The sequence below is a fragment of the Grampus griseus genome (genome assembly GCF_964374135.1).
Source record: "Grampus griseus genome assembly, chromosome: 21".
In the NCBI taxonomy this organism is placed as follows: Eukaryota; Metazoa; Chordata; class Mammalia; order Artiodactyla; family Delphinidae; genus Grampus; species Grampus griseus.
This window is the reverse complement of record NC_139015.1, coordinates 12765899-12789451: the sequence shown is the minus strand read 5'-3', so window position 1 is coordinate 12789451 and position 23553 is coordinate 12765899. Positions and strand designations below refer to the sequence as shown.

The 23553-nt window shown below is 42.6% G+C and overlaps 2 long non-coding RNA genes across 6 annotated transcripts in view; one reads left to right on the top strand and one right to left on the bottom strand.

Moving 5' to 3' along the window:
• LOC309838839 overlaps positions 1 to 16068 on the top strand; it is a 24531-nt gene extending 8463 nt beyond the window's left edge. Inside the window, exons 2-5 of the long non-coding RNA XR_014298395.1 lie at positions 1843 to 1934; positions 3361 to 3432; positions 5486 to 5639; positions 15732 to 16068. This is a non-coding gene — a long non-coding RNA (uncharacterized lncRNA). The remainder of the gene's footprint in view (positions 1 to 1842; positions 1935 to 3360; positions 3433 to 5485; positions 5640 to 15731) is intronic.
• On the bottom strand, positions 12713 to 23553 carry LOC309838840. 5 transcript variants are annotated; one of them, XR_014298396.1, is made up of 5 exons: positions 23521 to 23553; positions 21432 to 21530; positions 20479 to 20610; positions 14185 to 14348; positions 12713 to 13936 (listed from the first exon to the last, which is right to left on the bottom strand). It is a non-coding gene; the product is annotated as an uncharacterized lncRNA (long non-coding RNA). The 5 variants fall into 5 exon arrangements; XR_014298400.1 differs by lacking the exon at positions 23521 to 23553 and adding an exon at positions 23365 to 23492; XR_014298397.1 differs by lacking the exons at positions 12713 to 13936; positions 14185 to 14348 and adding an exon at positions 18365 to 18644.

Below are 23553 nucleotides of genomic sequence, written 5' to 3'. Positions count from 1 at the left end.
GGGATCCCTAGTCAGTGAGGGATTGACTAGTCAGTGGTTTTCCTAAAGACCAAGATGAGAAGGGCAAACCACACTATGAGAACAACAGGGTGGGGAAACTTTAGCGACTGAGATGTAGGTGGGAGGTAGGATGGTAGATCTGGAGAAAGTCTGAGAGCTCATGAGCAAGACACCAAAACAGCTGTTTTTATGATCCCTGTTCTAGTTCCCTGTTGCTGTGTAACAAACCGCCCCAACTTCAGTGGCATCAAACAACAAAAATCAGTCAGTGCTATTACCTCTCAAAATTGTGGGGTTGACTGGGTTTTGGCAGGCGGTTCTCAGTTGGGGTCTCTCATGGGGGTGCAGTCACGTGGGGGCTGGTGCTGGAATCTGGGGTTAACGCTGGCTGTCAGCTAGGACTTCAGCTGCAGCCGTCAGTCAGAAATACATGTGACTTCTTCGTGTATCTGGGCTTCTGGACGGTATGGCAGCTGGGCTCTAAAAGCAAGTATTCAAAGAGAAATCCAGGAGGAAACTGCACTGCCTTTTATGATCTACTCTTAGAAGTCACAAAGTATCACTTCTGCTATACTCTGTTGGTTGAGATAGTCACAAAGGTCCACCCAGGTTCAAGGGGAAGAGACGCAGAGTCCACCTCTCGATGGGAGATGACAAAATCACATTGTCAAAGGAGCATGTGGGAAGGGAGATACTGTGGTGGCCGTCTTCGGGTTGTTCAGTCTGCCACAGGCTGCCCTCTGCCACAGTGACTCACACCCCTTCCCCTCCCCAAGACCCTCAAGGACTGTGGCTCTCTCTGTCCTTTCCCTTGATCAGAAAGAGTGAGTTTCTCTTGCACTTTTTCCTGTGTGTGCAACTTAAGCAGTTCTGAGTTCCAGGTTTTCCTGCATCTATGCCAAGAAATGTGGAAGGAAAAAAACCCAGGACACTCACCATCTTACTGGACCTTCTCGGAGTTTTGATTTCCCTCCCCAATCTACCTGCTATTATTTCCTTTCAGTCTTCATTAGTTGCTTTATGTGTTCTGTCTAGGGTTTATAGATGGAATCAGTGGAAGAGAGACCGTGGAGTCTGCTTACTCCATCTTGACTGGAACCAGATCCAGAAGCCATTTCTTAATTTTAGATTTGCTTGTCATCTGAGAATGAGAAACAATTTTATCTTCAAACTCAGCAAGACCTGTCACCTTTATATTGAAGTGTTTGTTCTTTAGCTTATCTTTATACCCTCTCATTTTAATGTAGGAGTTGGAAGAGGCCAGGTGGCACTGTCAACACTGTGCCTGGACAATTTTGTGGCTAGATCACATGGTTCATCGGTACAGTTTCTATTTTCCAAGTTACCATGGATGTCAACGTTGCTAAACTTCCCACCGCTGTATAAAAATGTCTCCTTCCTTCCAGATTCCAAGAATATTTTCCTCATGTTTATTTGAGCCTCCACCGACAGACATTCAAGGCCAGTCCCAAAGCCAGTGCATGTGTTTTAGGTTTTTATTACAGCGTCACTCACTCTGGTTCCAAATTCTGTATCAGTTAAAGTTTGATCAGAGTTGCAAAACCACTTTAAGCAAAGTAAGGAATATATTGTGGGGATTAGAACACACATGATTATGGGAGCTGGTTATGCAGTCTGTGCAATCTGTCCATGCTGAGTCAAGACCTGGGCCTGAGTCAGCGGGATGGACAAGCTTCATGGGGTAGGTGGGGGGGAGGCGGGGGAAGGATGCTAAGTGGAAAAGTGAAGATGGCAGGGACAAACTGGAACCTGTGTGGATGGATGAATGGGAACCCATGTGTCCCACCTCGGTCTCTCATGCCTCCAATCCTCCAACTTCAGTGATGAAGGCGACCTGCAGAAGAGCTGGTGCGCTTCACTGTGGAGTTACACGCAAACCTAGAGGATTTGGAGCTGCTGCCCTCCATCGCCAGGTGAGCCAGCGGAGGCACCGCTGTGCTGGGAGCTGCCGCGGCACCTGACCCCACATGGACCTTCTGACTTCCTGCAAACACTGCTCCCGTCTCACTTCTACCTTCCAAATGTTGCTCAGGTTTTCTGGGATCCATAGTTCCAGCTTAGCTACACTGACATCATACAAAACCACCACAGTCTCCAAGCTGCTGGCCAGGGGTTAGGGGTATAGCTCGAGAATGCACAGGAAGCGTTTGTCTCTCTGTAATGGCGGAGATTGGCCACTTGAGGATGTGTGTGAATCACGTGCAAACAACACACGTAAAGGTAGGAAAGTTAGTATTTATAAACCAGTGATACTACGAAACTAGCAAATAAAAATGAATAAACGTCCAGAATAAATTTTAATAAAACTATTAAAGTGATGGTTAATGCTGTCCCAGCATATAGCAAGCTGATCATTAAGACGCTGATGGGTTTTCTGCATTAGTCTGCTGGGGCAGCCACAGCAAAGTGCCACAGACTGGGTGGCTGAAACAACAGAAGTGTACATTCGCACAGTTCCGAGTCTGAGATCGAGGTGTTAGCAGGGTTGGTTTCTTCCAACGCCTCTCTCCTTGGCTTGCAGACGGCGCCTTCTTGCTTTGTGTTCAGATGGCCATCTCTCTGTGGGTGCGCCTGTTGGTGTCTTTGTGTCCTAGGCTCTTCTTATAAGGACACCAGTCATTGGATTAGGGCCCACTCTGATGACTCTACTTTAAGTTAATTCCTTCTTTGAAGGTCCCATCTCCAAATACAGTCACGTTCTGAGGTACTGAGGTTTAGGACTTCAACATATGAATTTGGAGTGGGGGACACAATTCAGCCCATAACATTTTCTGTAGTACAGTAACGTTTGAGCAATACTACATGCTCTGTTTTCTTCTTGGAAATCCACAAAGTCTATTTGTATATGAAAGATTATACAAAGTCTTGAAAAATATCTAGTATTCATCTTTAACACACCCCACCATTTTATACATTTGTCGATAGTCCTAAACCATCTTTTGTCTCTTATACATTGGCCAGTAATGTTGAACAATTGCACGGTGATCCTACCTGCCAGCTGGTGGTGGCAGTCAGATAGGGAAATGCACGAGAGGCGGAGGAAAGCAAGTACAAACTAGAACACAGGTCCAACTCTCATCAGAACCTGTGCTGCTCTTTCGGCCCCTCCAAGCCTCAAACTTTGAAGATGCTTGGTGAGTTTCTGTAGATCTATGCTGAGAGATTGCTTTGTAAGGGGGCAAAAGGGTTGGCCTTTGCCACATGGAATTGCCTCTTCCGACTGTACCAAGGGGATCTTCCAGACTGCTAGGGACCTGGAGTCTCCTTGCTCACCTATAGCTGCTGGCCTTTCACCTGGCCCAGGCTCTGCTCACTTCTTTGTTTTCTTGTTCTTTGCAGGTGAGGAAAGGAACAGAGCTGTGGACACCACTGGGGTGTGACAGGCAGCTGGGCAAGGATCCATCCAGGAGGGTGAGGCTAGGTCTCAATGGGTGGGGATGGGTGACAAAGGTTACTGGCTTGCACGGGCAGCTAGTTGTGCAGTGGCGGTGGAAGAAAGAGCCCCTGGCCACAGCCCAGCTCCAGAGGGCCCAGTCAGCCATCTAGCTGTATATACCACTTGCTCAGGCCTCTCCTGGTCCATGGCCTACTTTCTGCTTCCTAATCTTACCTTTCCAGCCTAATGCTCATTTCAGCTAGAGTTCTTTCCCTGGGCCCTGTGTCCCATTCTGAGCAATTCCTGTGGCTCTGGCCTTGCAGGAATTATCTGAGTCAGACCCCAGACTCACCCCACACCTCAGCCAGGGGAGGACCCTCCCCGCTACCTTGGCACCTGCGGAAGCAGATGGTTCTTTCTGTTCTTGTCGTGCTCTCCTTGTGAATCATCTCCAGGCATTGCAGGTAGAATTTGTCAGCTTCTAATGTCAGCTAAGCTTTCAAACTGGTATCTTCGCAGCCTAGTGAAGATGATATGATTTTAACGAAGTGTGCGTCTCAACAGCGACTGACCCGGCAGGTTAGCACAGCAATAACAGCTTTTGTTTGAGCAAGGCACGGTGCAAGTTGCTTTACATGCTGCATCTCTACTCCTCACAAGAGAGCACGTTGTCCCAATTTTACGGAGAAAATGGGCTCCCAGAGAGCAGCTTCTCATGGCTAGAGCGCGTCAGAGCATCAGCTTGGGCCCCTGGCTCCCGACTCCAGGGCCCGGGCCCTCACACGAGCCTTCACAGACATACTGGTTTATGTTAAAGCAGCCCTTAGCACAGCATTGTCCTCACTGTCTGTGGAATTACTGCATTTCCCTCTAAATCCCAATTCCGAGTGAGTGCCTCTCCTCCCGCGGCCATAGCCTCTGTCAGAATGCTCCCCTCGGAATTCAGTACACTCAGTTCCATGAAAACCATTCGTACCCCGAGCCCGGTTCGCTGAGTTGCTTTGGGAAATATACTGTTTCCAAATCAAAACCGCCACATAAATGTGAGGGGAGGTATTGGTGCATTTCTCTCCCTGGCTGGCCGCGATCTGATCTGTTACGTCTGCACCTTTTCTTTTTCAGAATCTCCCTTTCTCATCGCTGCGTCCAGCAACGCCCACCCTCCATCTCACAGAATGTAGTTGCATTTTAAGCCAACACCCCTTAAAATCTTACACACGTCTTTTCTTTTTAAGAACAAAATAATACACTTAAGAACATACCAATTTAACCAAATAGGCTTAATTGTGGGGCTGTCACAGCGGTGTGTATTTGGTAGAATTTTGTGTTCTCGTTTCACCGTATTCAGAGAGGATGAGTGAGGGACTTTATGTTCCTTTAAGTCATAATTTACAAGGCAGTTTTACAAATGTTTTCTCACTGGCCCCTTAAGAATCTCTCAGAGGCTTAGACAAGTTGGTATTTCACAGAAGAGGGAGAGTGACTGTCCGTGATCCTGAAGCTGATGTGGAGAGAGAAGGCCTTCTGGTCTAAGAGCTGTGCACTTTGACTCCACCTCACACTAAATTCAGGTCCTTTTTTCTCTTTTTTTATGAACATATATCCCCATATCTCCTCCCTCTTGCGTCTCCCTCCCTCCCTCCCTATCCCACCCCTCTAGGTGGTCACAAAGCACCAAGCTGATCTCCCTGTGCTATGCTGCTGCTTCCCACCAGCTATCTATTTTACATTTGGTAGTGTATATATGTCCATTCCACTCTCTCACTTTGTCCCAGCTGACCCCTCCCCCTCCCCGTGCCCTCAAGTCCATTCTGTACGTCTGCGTCTTTATTCCTGTCCTGCCCCTAGGTTCCTTTTTATCCACAGGGCGACTGACTTCTCCTGTGGACCAGGGCGCTGTGATGAAAGAACACCTCACCCTCCTTCCTTGTTCACACAGTACGCCAAGAGTTCTGGGCAGTGCCCACCGCTTCGCTGGCTATCGTCTGACGGGGCCGGGGAGGGTCTCTGAAGGCTCCTCTGTTCCCTGGAGCCTGGGAGATGGAGCTCTCCCTCCCTTCCTGCAGCTCCGTAGGCTCTACTTTGCAGGTTAGGAGCATCCATTCACACCGACTGCAGGAGGGATCAGCAGCTCAGTGCACTTCGGAGCCTGGCCTCCAGAAAGCTTCTCCTTTCCTCGCTGCTGCCAGAAAGGAAAGAAGGAACCTTCAATCCAACCTCTCTAGCCAGGATCCTCTTGTAGGTAAGAGATGCGGTCTGATAGTGTATGACCTTCTGCTGGTTTTGCCCACGTTAAGTGAGACCTCATGGAACAAAGCAGCCATGCAAAGAGCTGGAGAAGAACGTTCTAGGAAGAGAGAACAGGAACTAGAAAGCCCTGAGGAGAGAATGAACAGGGTGAGTTTTAGGAACGGGAAGGAGACCCGTGTGACGAAAGCGGGGTTCAGCAAACTTTTCTTGCAAAGGGCCAGCTAGTAAATATCTTCAGCTTTTAGGCCAGTCGGTCTTGGTTGCAGCTACTCTGCTGTTGTAGCACAGAAGCTGCCCTGGACAATACACACACGGATGAGCATGGCTCTGTTCCAATAAAACCGTATTTGTGGACACTGTTAATTGAATTGCCTATCATTTTCACATGTCACAATAGAGTGTTCTTCTTTTGATTTTTTTCCCAACCGTTTAAAAATGTAAAAACCATTCTCAGCTCAGGAGCTGTACAAAAACAGGCAGTCGGCTGGGTTTTGCCCATGTGCTGTCATTTGCTGACCCCAGGGCTAAAGCATGGGGAGCGAGTGGGAGAAAGATTAGTCCCAGACGGAGTAAGAGAGGAGGTGGGCGCAGGCCAGACCCCATGCAGGGGTTTTGTAGGCCATGGAAGCGAGAGAGGATTTTATTCTAATTGCTATGGGGAATGCCTGAGGGGCTTTAGGCAGGAGTGTGACGTGTTATATTTTAATAACACTCTGGTGCATCTGAGTCTAGAGTGGACCGCCAGGAGACAAAAGTAGAAGCAGAGATACCAGTAATTTTTAGGAGCCTTCCCCATCAGACCAGGAAGAGATGACAAAATCCTGGAATGGGAACTAGATCCCCAACCTCACAGGGAGTGGCCTACCGGGGGGGATAGGTGTTTAAGCGGAGCACCTGCTACATAGCATGTTCTCAGTAAATGTACGTTCCCTACACTTTCCTTCCTTCTTTGGTGATAAAAAGGCTGGAATATGGGTTTGGTCCAAATCTCTCACCACTCTCAGAAAAATGAGTCATTCTACTAAAAATAAGTCAGATAATATCATGAAAAGTGAGTGGACACACACTTAAGTTTTGTTAATGACTCTGTGATAGGTTATGTGTGTGTGTGTGTGTGTGTGTGTGTGTATTCATATTTTTGTTGAGCCACATGGAATAGCTAAAATTTTCTACTGATTAAGGTTTATCGAGATCACTGGCCTTATTGGTGCTCTGAAAATACGTTTAGTTTTAATCTATTTAGTTGTCCTCATTAAAAGTATTAATATGTAAATCAAACCATCATGCTGTATGCCTTAAATTTATATAATGATGTATGTCAATTATTTCTCAATAAAACTGGAAAAAAGAATTAGTATATTGAAAAGTTTTTAAAAATTATCCTTAAGTACCGAGAGAAAAAAACAAACTTGATCCTTTTGCCAGAATTAACAAAAACCAACCTTTATACACCATTCCATGTTCTCCCAATCTCTTAATCTTACCTGACATTGAATCAGCATAAAAATGTAAGAAACACCAAAGTCACGAATTTGCCTGATATTGGCAAATTATCAACTTGAAAAAGGGGGATGAATCACCCTGGATCCCATATGGGACCACATAAGACCATGAGGTTGAGATGAGGTGTGATAAAAATCTAACCAACCCAGAATCTGGGCATGAAGTAGGCAGTTGTAGGGTTAAAGATTTTAGACCTATTTGATTTTACGTATTTAGAAAGGTAGAGGTGGTTAATCAGTAGTTATTAATATTATATTTACAGCAAAGCATACATACGACCGTAGTTCTTGGCCCAGGACGGCTCTGGGGAGAATCCTTCCTCGCCTCTTCCAGTTTCCCGTGGTTCCGAGCATTCCTTGGCTTTTGCAGCTGCATCCCTGTAGTCTCGCCTTTGTCCTCACGTGGTTTTGTCCTCTGTGGGTGTGTCTTCTTCTCTTCTTTTATAAGGACACTTGTCTTTGGATTGAGGGCCCACCAGGAAGGTCCAGAATGATCTCATTTCCAGATCCTTAACTGATGACAAGTCTGCTGTCATCTTTATTTTTTATTTTTTTTGCGTTATGCGGGCCTCTCACTGTTGTGGCCTCTCCCGTTGCAGAGCACAGGCTCCGGACGCGCAGGCTCAGCGGCCATGGCTCACGGGCCCAGCCGCTCTGCGGCACGTGGGATCTTCCCGGACGGGGGCACGAACCCATGTCCCCTGCATCGGCAGGCGGACTCTCAACCACTGCGCCACCAGGGAAGCCCTGTCATCTTTATTTTTGTTCCTTTTTATATAATACCTTTTTCTTCTCTGGCTGCTCTTAAGATTTTTCTCTTTATCATGTGCTTTCAGAAATTCGGTTATGATTTGCCTGTGTTTTGTTTGTTTGATTGATTGTCTTGCTTAAGGTTTGTTGAGCTTCTTGCATCTATGGGATTCATCAGACTTGGAAAATATTTGGTCATTATTTCCTCAAAGATGTTTTTCTGGCCTCCCCCCACTCCTCTCTTCTCTTTCTGGGGTTTCAGTTAAATATATGTGTGTCAGATTGCTTCGCATTGCCCCAAAGGATCACTCAGTCTTTATTTTCATTTTCTTTCAGTCTTTTTTTTTTTTATCTCTGTGCTTCATTGTGGATAGATTGTATTGCTATCACTTCATATTCCCTGGCCTTTTGTGCCTAATCTGCTGCTATTCCTATCCAGTGAATTTTTTTGAAATAAACTTTTATTTGAGAAGAGTCTTAGATTTATAGAAAAACTGCAACGATAGTACAGAGTTCCTGTATACTCCTCACCCGGTTTCCCTTATTGCTAACATTTTACATTACTGTGACACATTTGTTACAGCTAATGAACCAACGTTGGTATATTACTATTAACTAAAGTCCATACTTTATTCAGATTTCCTTAGTTTTTACCTAATGTCCTTTTTCACCTCTAGGATGCCACATTACATGTAGTTATCATGCCTCCTTAGGCTTCACTAGGTTGTGACAGTTTCTCATACTTTTTTGTTTTGGATGCCTTTGAGAGTTTTGAGGAGGTATTTTGCAGAATGACCCTCAGTTTGGGTTGGTCTGATGTTTTCCTCATGGTTAGACTGAGTGTATTAGTTTTTTGTTGTTGTTGTGGTAATAAATTACTACAAACTCAGTGGCTTAAACAATACAACACAAATATATTACTTACAATTCTGTAGGTCAGAAGTCCGACGTGAGTCTCACTGGGTCAAAATCAAAGTGTCAGAGGGCTGCATTCCTCTCCGGAAGTTCTGGGGGATTGTGTGTCCTTGTCTTAGCTTCTAGAGGCCATCTACAACCCCTTGGCTGGGGGTCCCTTCCTCCTTCTACAAACTGAGCAACTCTCTCTGACCTTCCGTCTCTGACCTGCTACCATCGTCACATCTCTCTCTGTCTCTGGCGACAGGACAGTAAAAGGTCTCCACTTTTAAGGACTCATGTGATTAGACTGGGTTCACCCAGATAATCCAGGGAATCTCTGGATCTCAAGGTCCCTATCCTTAATCTCATCTGCAAAGTCTCTTTTCCCATAAGGTAATATATTCTGGGGTTTAGAATATGGACATTTTGGGAGCCATTATTCTGCCTACCACATTGTAGTTATGGATTTTTGATACAAAGGCCACTGAGTCATTTTCATTACATATTAAGGGTTCATGCTACCAACATGATTTATCACTGATGATGTTAACTTTGATCACTTGGGTGAGGTAGTTTGTCAAGTTTCTCCACTATAAAGTTATCTTTGCCTCTATTTCCATACTGGTCTCTTTAGAAGGAATTCACTAGGCGCATCCCACACTTAAGGGATTAGAATTATGCTCTGCCTCCTTGAGGGAGTAGGACCTACATAAAATTATTTGAAATTTTTCTATATGCATATTTGCATTTATTTATTTATTATCATTGATTTTTATTAGTATGGACTCATCAATATTTCTTTTATACTTTGAGTTATAATCCAATACTTTTTCTTTCTTTCTTTCTTTTTTTTTTTGTTCAAACTCTCTCAGCATAGGTCTTTCATTTGGCTCCTTTGTTCCTTTGACATGCCTCCATCATTTTGTTTTTTTGAGAACTTTCTTGCTTTCTGTATATTCTCTGTCCCAGCTCTAGAATCTCATTTCTCCAAGAAGCCCTGGTTTCTTTTATTGGAGAATGGATTTAGAAACCAAGATCTGGTTCTGGGTTCATCCAGTTAAACTTTCAGATGGTGTACTTTTTATCTTAGAATTTTCATTTATTTCTTTTTGATATCTTCCTTTTCTTTTTCTCATTAGGTTCATATTTTCCTTTAAATATGTGTTCACAATTATAAGATCTTTAAAAAAAATCTTTGTCTTCTACTTCCATCATATCTGGCTTTTATTTGTATCTATTCCTATTGCTTTTTTTTTCTTGATTATGGGTCATGTTTTCTTACTTCTTGGCATGTTTAGTAATTTTTTATTAGATTTTAGACATTGTGTATTTTATGTTGCTGAATGTCTGAATTTTTGTTTGCTTGATTTTTCATTTTTAATGAGTTTTTGGATTTGTTTAGGCAAATAGTTTTACTCGCATTTCAGCTTTATCCCTTCAAGACCTGATTTTAATTTTTCTAAGACATATGGAAAGTAGCCCCGCTCCAGCATTTGTTCAGCCCTACCAGAGAGGCATAAATGGCTTGGCATCTCCATTCTGCCTGTGGGGAATTTGATCAATTCCAAGGTCTGTGTAAGCTCTGGGAATATTTCGTTTACCATGCCCCAGTCATTCTTTGTCCAGCCTTTTGGAGTTCTGGTTTCCACATGCCTAGTCCAGAACACAGCAAACGCTAGAGGGGACCGTACAAATTTCTGGAGCTCTTTTTCTGTGTAACTACGTCTTTTTGGGAACTCTGCCTCACAACTTCCATCTATCTAAGCTTCTCTGATGTCTGATCTTTGTTTCCTCAGTTTCTTCCCTGCTTCTATTTGGGTCCCCCCATCCTTGCAGCTGCAGCATGGAAATCACCTCCAACAGAAAGCCCAGGGCTCACTTCATCTGATTCCCTTTTCTCAAGGATCATTGTCCTGTGCTGCCTGAAAAACTGTTGTTTCATATGTTTTGTCCAGTTTTCTAGTTGTTCACTGCAGGTTGTCAAGTCTAGTCCTTATTACTCTTTCATGGCCAAACTATCCCTTCCTTTCTTTTTTTTTTTTTCTTCCTTTCTTAATTGTGATGATGTCTTGATATAGATCTTCACATCATATCTTCATTTACATATTGAGTTAGACATTGGGGTGCCTTTTAAATTTGGCAAATCATGTCCCTCAAAATTTCCTGAGGAATTTTCTTATGCCTCTACTAATTTCCTGTCCACGGTTATCTCAGTTCTCATCTTCTAAAATTTGTACTAGATACTGGATCTCTTGCAGTGAGTATCCATTTTTTATTATTTTTTCCTATTGTCCATTTCTTTATTATTTTATTATGCTTTATATTGAGATTTACTTGACTTTATCTTCCAGTTATTCTATAGAATTAAAAAAATGTTCCATCATATTTTTAATTTCTAGGAACTTTTTTGTATTCTCTAATTGTTCCTTTTAATATCATTTTTTTTCTTCTTTTGTAGATGTAATATCTTCTCTCACATCTTTAATGACATTAACATTTTTTTGACGTTTTCTTTCCTGCACCATCTTTGTTTCCTCTGAGTTCTTTGTTCTGTTTTTTTTTTCATCATGGTTATATTAGAGTGTCTCTTGGCCCTTGAGTGTTCACTCTTAAAAGTAAGACACCAAAAAGCTCACCTGACCAGAAGCTCAGCATACATGTGTTGGTCTTATACACTGGTGGTCTTCACTGAGGCAGATCGGGGGACCAGTTGTTGTTTTTACCGAGGCCCTGCAAATATCACTGTTTACAAGTATTTTCTCTGGGGTGGCACCCTCCAGTCTCCTCTCTTGGAATTTTATTCTGGGTGTTGGTGTTCTGGGTCTGAGCAGTAGAAAAGAAATGGAGATTTCACTCTTCCACACACAGACTCCCTCAATTCTCTTGCTTCAGATGGAATTCCACCTCTGCTCACCTCAGAGTCTGGAGGGAGAAGAGAGGTCAACAAACTGCTTGGGAACTGGGTGGGGGTGGAGAACTGGAGGGATCAATTTAATCCTGCTGCCCCTGCCCAGTTTTTCCCATTCCTGTGCTTTTCTGGGTTCTGTATGGAAAAAGTAGCTCACTTCTCAACTCCCTTTGCAGCCACTAAGGTTCGACCTTCCTTCTCTCTGCTTAGTCTTTGATATGCATCTTTCCAAATTCTCTCTCCATGTACTGTGGGCACAGACATCTCCTAGTTTCTGAATGATGGATATGCATTTCTGTTACCTGTTTTCCTTGATGTTTCTTGGTGAATTTTGAGAGAAGGTGGTTGGGTGGGTATGTCTTTATTCTGTCATTCTGAAACCAGAGTCTCCCACATTTTTGTAGCAGAAAACAGCACTCTTATAATTCCTTTATTTTTGTTTCATTAAAGCCTAAACTTGGAGATAAATTAAATTTTAATCTAATCTGAGCTTTATACTGGCTAACAGGAAGAAATGAAGTGTATAGAAAAAGGGTTAGAGGTCATCAAACATCTACATAAAACACTAGCTTAGTGCACAGGTGTTTTGCCTACCTGATCACAAGCTAAACATCTGAGCATTAGACTTTTTCTTCTTCAGTTTTCACCAGGTGTCTGGTATCATGGAATCATCATAGCCATGTAATTAAAGTAACTTGTGAGCCGAATGCTGATTTAACAAATAACTTGAGGCTACTCTTCTGTACATGCTGAACGTAGCCATGGACAGATCCACTACATTACATCAGCCCGTCCGCTGATACACGCCCTAACCTAAGAGCGTCCAAGGAATTCACATCTGCAGGCACTCATCTGGTGACTGTCACCTTTCGCTTTCATTCCATGGAATCAGTTAAAGTATCCCAAGGAAATAGTTCTCAGCCTATAGTTTTAGAGGCCAAAGAGCTGCCTTAGCGATCTTCTTAAATGCACATATTTCTTCCACATGTTGGATGTAGGAGTCTTTCTGCCCCCATATCCACTTTTTAACTGAAAAAACTAGTTTCCTAACTATACCAATATATTTAATGTATAATTCAACAAAATCCCTTTGGCCTAAACACAGAACTGGCGTGGACTGTAGGACCAGATGAATTTGTTAGATGGGTGTTCTGTGTGGGATGAGAGGACATTTTAAAGTCTGAAAGCTTCTGTGAAGGATTTTTAAAGCTGGCTATTAAGTATACACACACACACACACACCAATCTATTTTTAATTTCTCATTTATTTATTTATTGTGTGAGCATTTTTTTATTTTAATTTTTTTATTGGGGTATAGTTGTTTTAATTGCTTATTTATTGTTAACCTATTCTTTAAGGTACAGCTCAAATCCCACTACCTGCAGGAAGCCTGAGCCGTTCTTTGGTATCCTTACTATGCTTCGTTGTTTACCACGTGGAATCATTTATTTTTGTGCTTGACTGATGAAGGTGTCATGCTGATGTAATGGGCACCTATCACTCGGTGAATCATCCTCAGAATAGGTACAGAGAAAACTGGACTAAGGTCCCTACTTGTGCTGAGGCCACTGAACTGGTATCATGGACATACAAGTAATGTTGAACAGAAACGCACACAACACCTTCTCAAAGCGTATTCAGTGGGCCAGACTCCAGCAGCTGCTTGCTTCCCTCCGGTGAGTGCATCCAGCCTGCCTGGAGGGGAAGCCGTGTCAGTTCTGTAAGATGCTGTAGGAGAATCCATCAGGGTGAAGCAGAGAACCCTTAACAAGAGCAGGGCTCAGGCTGGCATGAGAGCAACAGCCTTCATTCCCCCAGCTTTACACTTCAGGAAACTCCTCCTTACCTTTCAGGTAGCAGATATACACAGAAAGGGCCACGACGGGCCTTTCCCATAGGGAAAGCAGGAGGCTCTTATAGGGAAGTGAAATGCCAGCCTGCTTAAAAGTGTCTCCATCGTGGGTCTATTAGGTGGCTCTGGGTTAAAGCACTCTTACCAGAAGGGCCCTGAAGTGACATAAACATAGTGGACACTCAAGAAGAGTCTATTGGGCTTCCCTGGTGGCGCAGTGGTTGGGAGTCCGCCTGTCGACGCAGGGGACACGGGTTCGTGCCCCGGTCCGGGAAGATCCCCCATGCCACAGAGCGGCTAGGCCCGTGAGCCATGGCTGCTGAGCCTGCGCGCCCGGAGCCTGTGCTCTGCAACGGGAGAGGCCACAACAGTGAGAGGCCTGCGTACCGCAAAAAAAAAAAAAAAGAAAAGTCTATTGATAATTATCAAGGGCAGTTTCTCTCTCTTTTTCTCTCCTTCTCTCTCTCTGACACACATATAATACCAAGCAAAACAGAAATCAGAAATCAAAGTGATTTTAATCTTTCTCTTTAATCTGCTCTGTATTTCCAAATTTTCATTTTGTTTTAAAATTAGCATCTTTTTCCTCAGTACAAAAATAAATAAAGAAAAAAATTAGTAGCTCACCTGTCCTTAAGGTGACCATTATTAACAGCTTCATATCTACACCTTTATCCTTTCGAATTCAAACTTTTTTGGGGGTGTCCACTGTTGTCTTTGCAAAAAGGAGATCAAAATAGGAACCTTTCTTTTCATCTCGATCTTCATTCTTTATAATACATCCTGGTCCCCTGTCCAGAACAACAGATATTCTTAATTTGTTCTTTTTTATTGGTGCATAACACCCCACAGAATGGATCAACCCCAGTTTATTCAATCATTCAGTTATCAACATTCAAGTTCTTTCTGATTTTGTCACTACAGAGAAGTCTGTATTGCTCTAATATTCTTCTATAATCATGTATTATTTATATTAGAAAATATCATTTAGACTATAAAAATAGAGAGATAATTACTATAAAGTCAAGAAACAGATGCTGAATGAACAGATAAATGAATGTATTAAAATGTTACCTGGGAGTGGGGCCACATGCCATTTCTACCTTGAAATAATCATCTTTGCACTGTGGGCCCTGACTCCCAACGTGGACTGCAAATGCCTCAAGATCAGGAAGCAGGCCTCTTTCTTCCTCATCGCCTCCAAACTGCTGAGCACGGTCCTGCGGAGGGTGGGCAGCCGCAGGCCCACATAACGCACTGAGCCCTCATAGTGTCTTTTGAAAACAGCTGTCTAGATTTCAGAATGCAAGTTTCCCATGTGTACGATGTTATAAAATGGTGTATTCCCGGGCCAGCCCACAAACTCTTATTTTAACCCATAATGAAGGAAAACTATATACTTTTACCATCATGGTTTCTTATTATTTCTGTGGGAAAAATGTTCTGAATTGAGTTTCTGCATGCAGAGACTCCTCCTCTACTGTGTGTGTGTGTGTGTGTGTGTGTGTGTGTATGTGTGTGTGAGAGAGAGAGACAGAGAGAGAGACAGAGACATCCTACCCTTTACTGCCTTCCAATGAGTTGTTTTCTCTCCCTTCTGCCAATCCTGTTATATGTGGAAGTTGAGCAAGTAAAATAGGAAATATGATGACTAAATGTGGAAGTGCCAGAAAGAAGAAAGGCAAAAAAAGAAAAAATTTAACATAAAATTTTGATAATTTGCTTAGAGTCTTCATTCATGTTTGAGATCTAAGAATTTGAATTTGATTGCTAAGAATATAGTAATATTCTTGCATACAAATGAAATGAAACTACAAGTAGAAGAGATTCTTTAGTTGTTATAGATTTCTCCTAAGTCAAACTTTTTCAAACGGCATATTTAAAACATGATGTGAATCAAAGCAAAAGCTTATTTAAATATTAATAATGATTATGGAATGTATCACTTATTAATAGCCATTGATCTGGACACACGTTAGTTTGTTTTTATATGTTCCTTTGGAGAGTCCTGTTTGGAGAGTCATTAAAAATGAATATTTTGATAAAATTAAAAACTGGGAGAAACTATATAGCATTTGTAGGAAAAAATTATCTTCTACACAGAGATTTAAAAATTCTTATAAGAATGTAGTGTAAAATATAAGATGTATTAACCAGTGCTTTGTTTTTTGAAGTCCCAAGGATAAAACTAGCTAAAACTTACAAGTCGGGCTTCCCTGGTGGTGCAGTGGTTAAGAATCCGCTTGCCAATGCAGGGGACACAGGTTCAAGCCCTGGTCCAGGAAGATCCCACGTGCCATGAGCAACTAAGCCTGTGCGCCACAACTACTGAGCCTGTGCTCTAGAACCCGCGAGCCACAACTACTGAAGCCCGCACACCTAGAGGCCGTGCTCCGCAACAAGAGAAGCCACCGCGATAAGAAGCCCACGCACTGCAACAAAGACCCAACGCAGCCAAAAATAAAATAAATTAATTTTAAAAAAACCTTATAAGTCCTTTACATAAAAATCATAGGCATATCAAGAAATAATTTTCTGAAATCACCTATAAAAATATATTAAAATGTTTACATTAATAAAAGGAAAATCTATTCTTAAAAATGTTAATTTTTCAAAAGGAAAAAAATCACCCATAGTTCCATCCCTCAAAGACAACCACTATTAATGTTTTGATGTAGTTCCTTTTCACCTTACTTATATGAACATCTTTAGGGTGACCTTACTGTACATATAAAACTTTGTTTTCCTTTTACCCTCAATGGAGCATACATTTCCTGCTATCTTACTTAAGTTCATCATAAGCAGAAATACCAGTAAGAGTGTATATGTGGTAAAATATTTGTAAGCATTGTGGAAAATGACAGGGCTAGGGTAGTGTTCCTCTAATTTCTCAATGAGGGAAAAGGCTTGGTCAAAAGTGTCATATAAACATGGCATCAACCACATACATTGTGAAACGAGTCGTCATGAATCTGTTGGTTCTGCATCCCTGAAACGATGAAAAGTTCTCATCAAGGTAGGAAATAAAAACAAGGAAATATGGAGACAACCTGAGCAACTCACGTGAGGGTGAACCTACAATGCTGGCCCCTTCGCAGAGGCTGGCTCCGCCCAGCCACCCAGCGTGAACTCACCCATCAACCCTCCCTCGGGCGTCTGTTCCTGGGTCTGCGTATTTCTTTCTCTCCTTCAGTCTTAAGGTTCTTCACTTATGGTTTGTCGTGTTTTCTTTCTTATCTCCAGTTATAGGAAAATGAAGCAAAACAAACTGCCAGTAGTATTGGTGGCTTTGATCTTTTTTCCATGTTTTTTATAAAGCGACAGAACCTTTTCCCCAAATGAAATCTTACGCAGAACCTCAATATGTAAAACAGGAAAGAAAGTGATATATTTTTTTTTGGCTGTCCGGAAAGAAGTGGTGCTAAAAACCCAGCATCCACAGCTGGACATTGACAAAATATATGGTGGGCTGTTTAAACCAACATTTGCTTTCAAATTACAAAACATCCAAGGCAAATCGTGAAGTTTTACTTATGCCGATTGTTCTGCCAACAAAAATTCAGTTTTGTGGAAACTATTTATTACACACAAGGGGTTTCTGATGGAAAAGAAATTTGAAAATTTTTAGAAATCAAAAAAAGAAATACATTTGAAACCATTAAATTTTGGAATGAATGTTGATTTTGTGGTGACACAATCTCTGAAAATTATCATCATTCACTCAAAACAGGAAAATAGCACGTGCCTGGAATCCACAGTTGAATATATCTTCCTTTTTTTTAAGGGAAGTTTTTATGGGGATAGGGTAAAAAGAATGAAGTAAAAATTTACTTCATTTATTTGTGGAGATGAAAATCAGACAGAAAGTTAAAGGGAAGGAAATACCTTAGGAATGCCAAAAAGAAATGAAAAAGAATTAAACTGTTTCAAAATATCCCCAATGCATTGTTTCCTCAACAAATTCATCATGTAATGAACTGAGAGGTCAGTGCAAGAACAGTTACAAATTCTTCTGAGAAATACACAAATTAAGAAATCCTTGCATTTCATTGATGTTGAGACAGTTGGGAAATTTATAGCATGACCTTTTAAAACCACAGAACCCTTCAAAATCTTCCCATTGATCTTAGAATAAAATCCAAAGTCCTTGATCTGGCCTCTGCCCACCTGCCTGTGTCCTTCTTACCCTCATTCAGAACTCTTAAGTCACATTCACCTTCTTTTGGTTTCCAGAATATGCCAGACCCTTTTGCTTTTCATGGCCTTTGTGTTCAGTCTTCCCCCTGGCTCGGGGCTTCATCACACAATTGATATCAGTTACGTGTTGAAGTGTGTCCCCCTCAAAATTCATATAGTGAGATCCTAATCCCCCAATACCTCAGATTGTCTTTGCAGATGTAATGAATTAAGATGAGATCGTATTGGAGTATGGTGGGCCCCTAATCCAATAAGACTAGTGTCCCTGTAAAACGGGGAAATTTGGATACAGACACACATCCAGGGAGAACACCACGTGAAGATGAAGGGAGAGATGGAGTGATGCTGCTACCAGCCAAAGAACGCCCAGGATTGCTGGCCAACACCAGAAGCCAGGAGGCAAGGAACAGATCCTTCCCCCATAACCCTCAGAAGGAGCCAACCCTGTGGACACCTTGATCTGGGACTTCCAGCTTCCAGAACTGGGAGGCAATGCGTTTCTGTTACTTCCGCCACCTGGCTTGTGGTACTGTGTTATGGCAGCCCCAGGAAACGAATACAGTCTCCTCTCCTCCAAGTTTTGGCTTAAATGTCATTTTCTCCTTGAGAAACCTTCCTTGACCACCTAGATCCCCCAGTATTTTCTATCCAAAGTCGTGTTTGTTTCCCTCAGAACACGGATACAAATCTTTAACTATTTTCTTGGTTTGTTTGTCTGTCTGTTGACATCACCCCCACTAGAATGTAAGCTCCAGGAGAGCAGGGGTTGGTCTTGCCATGTTCTTACCTGAGGAGCACGGCTAGGAAATGTCTTGGAGTTGCATCCAGGAGAAGGAGGCAGCGCCGAGAGGTGTACGTGCACCTTTTGGATGTAGTGGAGATGAAACTTTCTGAGGAAGTAGGAGTATTTAAAAATACTGTCAATCCTTTGTTTTCTGACTCTTCTGTCTTTCTGATTGGCAAACTTCCAAACATTTTCCAATAGGATAAGGTGTGTTATTCAAAATGCTCAGAAGTTTTGGGACAAAGAGAACAGACTGAACATCATCAAGGTTCACATGCTGTGAATGAGCTTGTAGGGAAATGGTGGAAGCTGTAACAGAACTTCTTCAAATATTCAGATTCAGTGAATTATGTGGTTTGCTGAATTTATGTTACAAACTGGAAATTTATTTTTAAAAAATTTTTAAATTTTATTTATTTTTGGCTGCGTTGGGTCTTCATTGCTGTGCACAGGCTTTCTCTAGTTGTGGCGAGCAGAGGCTACTCTTCATTGCGGTTCGCGGGCTTCTCATTGCAGTGGCTTCTCTTGTGGAGCACAGGTTCTAGATGTGCGGGCTTCAGTGGTTGTGGCATGCGGGCTCAGTAGTTGTGGTTCGTGGGCTCTAGAGCGCAGGCTCAGTAGTTGTGGTGCACAGGCTTAGTTGCTCCGGGGCATGTGGGATCTTCCCGGACCAAGGCTCGAACCTGTGTCCCCTGCATTGGCAGGTGGATTCTTAACCACTGCGCCACCAGCAAAGTCCCTAAAATATTTTTAATACTTGAAACTATTATAGTAATTTTTTCTAAAGAACCTCAAGGCAAGGCTATAGGCACTTTTTCCTTCTGACTTTAAAAGCAGTACTTTATAGTTTATTACCTTAGAGAAATAATGAATATTTCAAATCCATTTGGGATGAGACAGAGAAATTATAGCAAAAAAAATTTTTTTTGAAGTTTTCAAAGTTGAAAGCCTTCCTTTTGGACGAGAAAAATTCACTCATCTCGCTCTCCCTCTCTGCCCCCATACACACACACACACACACACACACACACACACACACACACAATCATCTTGGCACTTTTAAAGAGTATTTCTTCCCTTACGTCATCAAAAGAACAGGACAAAATTAATATTTGTTACTAAGGATTGGGCAATATATTGCTCAATTTAAATTCATTATTTTCAGAGAATAATTGCAACAAAATGCACCTCATTTTAGAGTTTCTAGCAAAATGGAAGAAACTGTTACATGAGGTAATAGATAAGAATTTCTCCAACTTGATGCCTATGGTCCCTGAACTTTGATTGATGGCTTTTTCAACATCTTTGCAGTTCTACTGTTTCAACTGCAATCTAATGTGGCTGTATATTTATTCAGTGTGGACTTCACAATGATATTCTTTGCTTTGTATTGGCCAACTGCTCTGGCAAGTGTGGAACACTCATTTTCCATGATTTTATAACCTCTGCTAAATTACAGCAACGTGGAAGAGAGCCTTGGTGGCCAGGACCGAAGTGGTACCAGAGATACTGTGGGGAAAATTAGGGCATCAACTGACAGACTGATGAGGGGGGCACTGATTTAATCACAGCTATAAATACTTAACCCTTTAGTGAGCATGCCATCATATTCTACATTCATAACTTTAATGTACAGTTGTAAAGACTGCGATTATAGATGGAGGTGACGTCCGAGTCATTACTAGGATGATACAATGGAAATTAACATTCCAATTTACTAGACTGTAAGAAAACTTCTTGAAAGGCAGAGATTTTCATTTGTTTTGTTCACGAGAAAAGTTCTTGGACATTCAATAAATGATTATTACTTGACTCAATAAATGATTCAATAAATTATTATTACTTGACTCAATAAAGGATTATTGCTTGAACAATTATTTTATCAAACTATTCTCATTTATCAGAAAAATAAATTAAAAACCCTTTTGAGAGGGGCTAACCTTGAATGTATCTTTAAGCTTCAATCATGGAGAGGTCAATTGCTGCATGGCCAAGTAAGCAGTCCTTTCTCGACTCCCTTGAAAAGACATGAGTTCTGATGCATCCAGGTAGACGGTCCTAGGATGTCCATCCTGCAGGTGAAACATAAACATGCCTCACTCAGGAACTCACTCTAGTTTCAATATACTACACTGCTCAAACAACATCTGTTGCTTTAGATCAGGTGTTTGGTCAGATTTCTTTGGTATGGCCAAGGCTGTTTTTTCCAGAAACTTTCAAAAAGGTTATATTTTGCTATACTGATCCGTTTTCCACAGAGATTTATGACTGTATGCATCTCATCAAAGGGCTAAAATATTTCTTGATGATGTATATCAATACACAGTGGATTTGGGGGTCAGATATACATGTCTTCCAGCGCATAAGAACAGAATGAAATTCAGTCTACGTTTTATGAGTTTAGGGGCCTGGAAATTGGAAACATACCCATGTCCAGGGAGCTCCAGGGGCTCAGGAAAGGTGGGAGTTGGTGATGCCTCCCAGTTTCCTGGCTGGTTAATGAAGTGACAAATACAAGATGGTGGGGAAAGATGTTATGAGTTTAGTTTTGGACATAACTAATTTGTTGTACCCGAGGAACATCTAGAATAAATGCATCCAGAGCTTAGAAATTATAGATTATGGAGTTATCACCAAATAGTGATTATCTGAAGCTTTGGATGTGGGTGAGAGCACTCAAAGAGAAAGCATGTAGAATGAGAAAATAGGAGGGGTGAGGACAGAATATCTAGAAACACCATAATTTAGGAGGCTGGCAGCAGAAGGGGAGCCAGCCGAGAAATAAAACAGGAGAAGGTTGTCACATAGGCATCAGGCAGTATGATGGGAATTATTAAATGACACAGAGACGCTGAGCAGATGAGGACTGGAAATGGCCCTTGAGAAAACTTACTAGAGGGACTTCCCCGGCGGTCCAGTGGGTAAGACTCCATGCTTCCACTGCAGGGGGCACAGGTTCGATTGCTGGTCAGGGAACTAAGAGCCCTGCATGCTGCGTGGTGGAGCCAAAAAAAAAAAAAAAATACATAAAAATATCATCAGGTCTATTCCTTACTGGTAAGATCGCAGGTGTCATATTTTCTTTTCAACTTTTCTGTACTTCCTGCATTCTGCACAATAGATATCGATTACATTTATATTAAAAATACTCTGATAAAGTCTAAAATATGTTTTGAGAACCCAGGGCAAGGAACTATTAATTCCCAAGTAGTCGAGTGCCTCTGTGCTGGACACCATGCTAGGGATAAAACAACGAACAAGAGGATGGCTCTGTTGTTTTACCAAAAGGAATGGAAGCTGGGTTGACAAGGGAGGGGTGTAGAGCTTGTGGGGCACAGTAGCAAGAGATGGGGCTGGAAAGGAAGTTTGGTGCCAGATTATAACGGGCTTTTTATGTCTTGTCAAATAATATGGACTTTATTCTGAAGGCTTTGGGGAGATTTTTGAGGGGTGGAGTTTGGATTGCAATCGTGCTTCAACTGAAGTTGATTTTCTGCTTAACCCGGCTGTTAACCTGGATGAGCCCTAGTTCAGAAGCCCAGTTCTGAGGCCACTGCCATAGCTGAATAAAGGCGATGCAAAGGGGATGGAGGAGGGGCCAGGCCCAGAGAGATTTGGGATCAGCATCAACGGGTCAGTAGGATACTACCGATTGGATGTGTGTTGGGGGGAAGGAAAACATTAAGGACTACTGGGTTTTTAACTTGGGCCCATGGGTGGTAAAGAGGGACAACTGTCCTACAGAGTTTGTATACAGTTACTCTAATCACCTATAATAGTCATTGCTTTACGAAATAAGAAAGTGGCTGGCTGGGTCAAATAGTATTCTATGAGGGGATAAGAAATAATGGTGCATGGGAAATCTATTTTTGAGACCACGGCCACAAAACAGAAGCATAAACCCTCAGCTGTCTCCTCACCAAAAGCATTGAGATACTTTTCTTTTTCCAGTCCATAGAACTGAATACTTCTGTGACAAAGAGGGTGTTGGAGCTATGTTTTTAGAAAAGTGTTTACATATATGTAGCTCTGGCCTCTCAGGAAGGGACTTTCTGTGTCGGGGAGAGAAGTTTGGGAGAAGGCCAATGAAACTGCATGTGGGGGAAGAAACAGGTATAACCAGGTGAGAATCTATACTTTAAAACAAGGGACCCCAGAAACGGCAGGTCCCAAGTGAACTGTATTAGTTTGAGCTAACACACCTTGAAGGTGACGGGTGCTGCCCCTGTATTCTTGCATTCTCTCACTCATCCTCATTTCAAGGCATTGAATACTGAGGCGTTAGGTTAAGCAACTTGACTGGGGATGCCCAGCTAGTAAGTTAAAGAGGCCAGATTTGAACCTAGCTGCATGTACTACAGTATAAAACCCCTCTCCTGGACCAGCCACATTAAGACATCTTTCAGGAAAATTAGCTCTCACCCTTGCCCATCTCATCCTGCAGGGAGGGAACTTCTGTTGCACACTCAGTCTGGGAGGACGCTGCTGGTGACTTACTAGGGGAAGGCCTTCCTTTTCGCCCCCAGACAGAGCTCCAGGCGGTGTCCCTGATGACAGCTGCCCTTCAAATGGTTACACACTCAGCTACTGATAAGGGTTCAAATAAAGTTAAGGATGCGTTATTGGCCCAGTTACTGCACTAGTATCTAAGTAATGCTCTCTCGTCAGTTAATTGCTCCTTGTATTCCTTGGAAGTGGGCAGTGTTACAAAGTGAATTTTTATTCACTCAGAAAACAGGCTCTAAACACGGCTGACACCTGCCCCACCAACTGCATGTCAAGAGCTTTGCCTCCCCGACACGCCCTCCTCCTCCCTCCTTCCCTACCTTCAGGTGACCCTTAGGATGGAGAGTCAGGTAGGTACCTGCGGTCCCCTCCTACCGCCGCCAGCTTACGGCCGGAACCCAAGCTCGCGCCCAGCACCCCACCCCCCGGACCCCTACTCGCGTGTGAGCGCCCGGGTGTGCGAGCAGCAGACTCACGCGCAGCTGCTTGTTGCTCCCGCTGCCGCGACG